This window comes from Arachis hypogaea, chromosome 15 (assembly GCF_003086295.3).
Source record: "Arachis hypogaea cultivar Tifrunner chromosome 15, arahy.Tifrunner.gnm2.J5K5, whole genome shotgun sequence".
In the NCBI taxonomy this organism is placed as follows: Eukaryota; Viridiplantae; Streptophyta; class Magnoliopsida; order Fabales; family Fabaceae; genus Arachis; species Arachis hypogaea.
Window position 1 is genome coordinate 50,127,653 of NC_092050.1, and position 6,490 is coordinate 50,134,142.

Consider the following 6,490-nt stretch of genomic DNA (forward strand, 5'->3'; position numbering starts at 1 on the left):
CTGGTCTTGAACTGGGAGAAATGTCACTTTATGGTGACAGGAGGAATAGTCCTTGGCCATAAGGTTTCTATCCAAGGCATTGAGGTGGACAGAGCTAAAGTGGAACTTATTGAAAAACTTCCTCCACCTAGTGATGTCAAGGCAATTAGAAGCTTTTTAAGGCATGCTGGCTTTTACAGAAGATTTATTAAAGATTTTTCAAAGATAGCCAACCCCTTGAGCAATCTCCTTGTATCTGATACACCATTTATCTTCAATGAAACATGCATGCAAGCATTCGAGAATTTGAAAAAAAGATTGTCCTCTGCCCCTATCATTTCCCCACCTGATTGGAACTTACCCTTTGAATTGATGTGTGATGCATCTGACTTTGCAGTTGGGGCCGTGTTAGGGCAGAGGAGAGATAACTTAGTCCATGTGATATACTATGCTAGTAAAGTCCTCAATGAAACTCAAAGAAATTATACCACTACTGAAAAGGAGTTGCTAGCAATAGTTTTTGCATTTGACAAGTTTAGATCATACCTCATTGGTGCTAAAGTGATTATTTTCACAGATCACACAGCACTTAAATATTTGTTTGCCAAGCAAGAATCAAAACCAAGACTAATAAGATGGATTTTATTGTTACAGGAATTCAATATTGAAATAAGAGACAAGAAGGGAGTAGAGAACAAAGTAGCGGATCACCTATCCAGAATCCCTCATGCTGAAGGTAGAACACATGATACTAGTGTAAATGAGCTCTTCCCTGATGAGCAGTTGATGACAGTTCACAAAGCACCATGGTTCGCAGACATTGCCAACTTCAAGGCAACTGGGGCCTTACCTCCAATGATCAATAAACATCAAAAAAGGAAGCTCATAAATGATGCAAAATATTTTGTCTGGGATGAGCCATATCTCTTCAAGAAATATTCAGATGGAATCCTGAGAAGATGTGTTTCAGAAGAAGAGGGACGGGAAGTCCTGTGGAATTGTCACGGCTCATGCTATGAAGGCCATTTTGGAGGGGACAGAACTGCAGCAAAGGTGTTACAAAGCGGATTCTTTTGGCCTACCCTTTTCAAGGATGCTAAAGAACTAGTAAAGAGCTGCAATGAGTGCCAAAGATCTGGGAACTTGCCCAAAAGAAATGAGATGCCACAAAATTTCATCTTAGAAATGGAACTGTTTGATGTATGGGGAATCGATTTCATGGGACCATTCCCAACCTCATATCCAAACAAGTACATTTTGGTGGCAGTGGACTACGTTTCCAAGTAGGTGGAGGCTATTTCAACCCCAACAAATGATAACAAGGTGGTCATTAACTTCCTCAGGAAGAATATTTTTAGCTGGTTTGGAGTCCCACGAGCACTCATCAGTGATGGAGGGAGCCATTTTTGTAACAGACCACTAGAAACTCTTCTCCTACGATACGGGGTGAAACACAAGGTTGCCACACCTTACTATCCCCAAACAAGTGGGCAAACTGAGATATCTAACAGAGAGCTAAAAAGGATTTTGGAAAAGACTGTGGGTATATCAAGAAAGGATTGGTCGAAGAAGCTGGATGATGCTCTTTGGGCATACAGAACAGCATTCAAAACGCCACTAGGGATGTCCCCATACCAACTGGTGTATGGAAAAGCTTGTCATCTACCACTGGAGCTGGATCACAAAGCTCTCTGGGCTCTCAAGTTATTAAATTTTGACAGCATCGCTGCTGGTGCAAAGAGGATCTTGCAGCTACAAGAGATGGAGGAATTTAGATCTCAAGCCTATGAAAATGCCAAGATTTATAAAGAAAAGGCGAAGAGAAGACATGACCTGCATCTGGCACTAAGGAGTTTCGAAAAGGGACAGCAAGTATTCCTCTACAACTCCAAATTGAGACTGTTCCCTGGCAAACTCAAATCAAGGTGGTCAGGACCCTTTCTTGTTACAAAAGTCTCGCTATATGGGCACATAGAAATCATGGATGAAAGTTCGGAGAGGACTTTCACTGTGAACGGACAAAGACTCAAACACTATATGGGCAACATGGGGGAAAACCCCAAAGTGAAGTATCATCTCAAGTAATGGAGGAATCGTCGAGCTAGCGACGCTAAAAGAGCGCTTTGTTGGGAGGCAACCCAACCTGAGGTAGTTTCTTTTTCATCGTCATTTCAATAAAAATCACAAGTTGTTTCCCCTGTATTGCGAGGAGCTAAGTTTGGTGTTCCACACCAAAACAAATCCAAGAGTGAAAGTGCAGTTTTAAGTTTGGTGTTCCACCAAAGATATTCGTTATAATCATACTACACTCCAATGACAGATTGCTAGCTCCAACCAATCAGGGGAACCACTTAGCAGTAGTTTAGTCTGAAGTTAATGGTTGTTTTGTTAATAACAACATATGAGGCTCTCTGCAAGTATGCAATCTGTTGTACTAGGCAAAAGAACTAAGTTTGGTGTTCACACACCAAATTAAGTTTAGAAATTCGCAAGCATACATGCAAGCTAACTATGTCTCAAGTACTTTGGAAACATGCAACTTCCAATAACTTTGCAGGAACCTTCTGTGGAAATAGTGCACCATCATCCAAGGAAGTGAAGGAGCAAAAACTATGGGTAAGGACAACAAGGGGATAGCAAGAAACCATCACCCGAAGGTTGTGTTGTTACTTAATTCCATATACTCAAAATGCTAAAAAAATTGGAAGTCCGAAGGAACTTGATTTATAGTTGCTCATTAGTTTAGATGATTAGAGTTTAATGTTGCTTTATTGCTTTTGTCATATGTGTGCTGTCCACGATACCTGCTGGATTTTCACTTTGCTTACTTGTATGCTTGTCTCCTTTTGAATCAAATAAAAACAGAATGATTGTTATCAAAGACCAGAGTGGAGTTCATATTGTGGAGTAAGTTCCTTAGTGTGTGATGTGGTCATAAGTTAGCTAAGTTGGTACACCAACAAGGGTGGGAAGACAACTATCTGTCCTGAATCATATGCTTGAAACACACCCCATGAGACTAGCTAAATAACAAGATCCTAATAAGAAAAAAGGGAAAAAGAACAATAAGAGTTGAAAAAGAAAGAAAAGTTAATAAAGAATAAGGCTAGGCACCAAGGGTTTGAAACTTGAGAGATGTGTCTGTGGTGCTCCTGTACCAAGGATCTGCTTGGATGAATAAGTTCTTAGGAGTGCTTCATCACTTGGTAACTTGGGTTAACTAACCCGGGATTATCAGCTGAAAGTCCACTATCAAGAGCAACCTTGCTACAGAATATTTAGTAACCCAAAGAGGTGCTGGACACCAAAGTCTCAAGAAAGAAAATAAACAAACCATGTGCCTGTGGTGTGTATGTATGGGGGAAAGAGATTTGAGGGAGTAAGTCCTTAGGGGTGTCTTAACACCTAGCACCTTGAACCAACTGGTTCGGGAGTGCTGGCTGAAAGCTTATCTTAAAGAGTCGCCCCCTCACAGAGCACTTAGCCTAAGAACACAAATAAGCCCTGAAAATAATAAAAGGATCAATGAATAAGAGTCTCATAGGGTGCAATTAAGTGAGTAATCCAGGACATGATAAAGGTCTGAAAGCCAGTGAAGGAATGAATCTAAGTTTCTATTCATGAAACCACCATAAAACCAAGGACATGACTTCCACAATAATGACTCATTCCTCTTGGCATTTCATTCATCATTCTCTTGTTCCAACACTTGCTTAGGGACAAGCAAGCTTTAAGTTTGGTGTTGTGATGCCAGGGCATTTTGGCCAGTTTCACTGACCTTTTATTTACTGTTTAAGGGTAGTTTCATGCATTTTCTTAGGAAATAAGCAAGTTTTGGGTAGAAATTCACTTACATCTTGATTTAAGCATACATTGTGTACTTTACATGATTTCATGAGAATTTTGCATGAATTAGATGACAAATTGGATGATGCATGTCTCATGATGTGGATTAGAACTTTGATGCACTTTATTGCTTGATTTCAGGACAAAGGAAGCAAGAAAGAGCCACGTTAGCAGCCACGTTAGTCTAACTAACATGACCAACAACGTGGAATGGGAGCTAGCTTAAAACGTTAATGAGAAAAGTAATCGCCAATAACGTCCTCGAAGCCATCATAGCCCACGTTAAGATTCACGTTAACTAAGTTAACGTGAACACTAACGTGGAAGAAAGAAAGTGGAGCCAACGTTAGTGACACTCACCTTTGTTACTAACGTTGGACCAAGCTCACAACTGGCCACGTTAAGAGCCACGTTAACTCAGTTAACGTGGACTCTAACGTTGGAAAGCAAAAGAGAAGCCAACGTTAGTGACACTCACCTTTGTCACTAACGTTGGCCAAGCTACAATGAGCCACGTTAGTTGCCACGTTAACTTAGTTAACGTGGAAGCTAACGTGGAGAAAGCAAGTGATCACCAATGTTAGTGACACTTACCTTTGTCACTAACGTTGGAATGAGCCACAATGAGCCACTATGAGCCACGTTAACTCCCACGTTAACTTAGTTATCGTGGAAGCTAACGTTGAGGATAGGATGATGAGCCAACGTTAGTGACACTCACCTTTGTCACTAACGTTGGAGATGGCTATCATTACCACGTTAGAAGCCACGTTAACTTAGTTAACGTGGACTCTAACGTGGGAAGTAGGGGCACCTTGGAACGTTAGTGACAAAGGTAAGTGTCATTAACGTTCTCAAAGGATTGGCAAGCCTACGTTAAGAGCTACGTTAACTAAGCTAACGTGGACTCTAACGTAAGGGGAATGGAGGACTCTCAACGTTATTGGAAAAGGTGAGCTCCAATAATGTGTGCAAAGGACCAAGAGGCAACGTTAGTAGTCACGTTGGTGCCACTAACGTTGAAGTTAACGTGGATCATCCCTGGGTGAAGAACGTTAGTGAAAAAGGTGATTGCCACTAACGTTCTCGAACCCACACTCTCACTTAACGTTAACACCACTAACGTCCTGAGCTAAAGACCTTTCCTACTTCACACTTTCTCTCTGCAAGTAAAGCTAAGCCCAATGCAGAAGATAACTGCTTCAAACTCAAGATCCAAAGGCCCATATCCAAGACTTGAAGAATCAACTAGAAGATCAGAAGAGTAGTATATATAGGGGTAGTTTTGAATCAGGAAGCAGCTTTTGGGGGGATGGGAAATTGAGAACTACTCTCTGGATAATTTACTTTCTCTGCACTTCTAGTTCTAGTTTTCATGATGTATTCTCCATCTTTGTTTTCCATTTCCAGAGCTATGAACAACTAAACCCCTTTCATTGGGTTAGGGAGCTCTGTTGTAATTTGATGGATCAATACTAATTTTCATTACTCTTCTTCTATCTTTTCTCTTGATTTTACTGGAAAGCTTTCAATCTTCATCCCATTGGGTAGTTATCTTGGAAAAGAAGCTATTCATACTTGAATCTCTTCTGAACCTTGGAAGAGGAATGAAGAGATCATGCTAGAAATGCTTTCTCATGTTGGACCAAATTGGGTTTTGTTGGGTATGGTGACTATAATCCTACCAACACTTGATCTGGGAATGCATGTGGTATAATCAGTGACCATACTTCATCTCTTCTCATGAGCAATTGACCAAGAAATTGGCTATTGATCAAGATTTGAGAGATTTAATTACCAAGGAATTGGAATTCGATCACTTAAGATTGCCAAGGAGATCAATGAATGCATTGATTGAGGAAGGGATGAAAATGAACTTGATCCAGAGAATGCAACATCTCCTAAGCCCAATGAATCCCCATTTCTGATCTTACCCATTCTCTTTAATTTCTGCAATTTACTTTCATGAGCATCTTCCCCATTCCCATTTACAATTCTGTAATTTACTTTCCGTCATTTACTTTCAGCTCTTTACTTCCAGCATTTATATTTTCTGCAATTTACTTTCCCGCCATTTAATTTCCTGCAACTCTCAAACCAAATTCTGCTTCGCTCAACTAGAACATTCCTCTAATTAAAGTTGCTTGACTAATCAATCCCTGTGGGATTCGACCTCACTTTATTATGAGTTTTTACTTGACGATAATTCGGTACACTTGCCGAAGGAAAATTGTTGAGAGACAAGTTTCCGTGCTATCAATCGGTGACCAAACTTCATCTCTTTCCATGAGCCCTTAAATCAAGGAATTGGGCAATTGTTCATTCTTAGAGAGATTGATGAGCCAAGGAATTGGGATCCAATCACTTAAGATTGCCGAGGAGATCAATGAATGCATTGATTGTAGAAGAGATGAAAATGAATTTGATCCGGAGAATTATACATCTCTCGAACCCAATGAATTCCCCATTCTCTGATCTACCCATTCTATTTACTTTCTGCTCTTTAATTTCATGCTAATTCCCCCTTCCCATTTAATTTCTTGCAATTTAAGCTTCTGCACTTTAATTCCCTGCAATTTAATTTTCTGTTCCTTTAAATTCTTGCAATTTAAGTTTCCCGCCAATTTTACTTTCTGCAATCCCAATTAAATTCTGATTTTGCTCA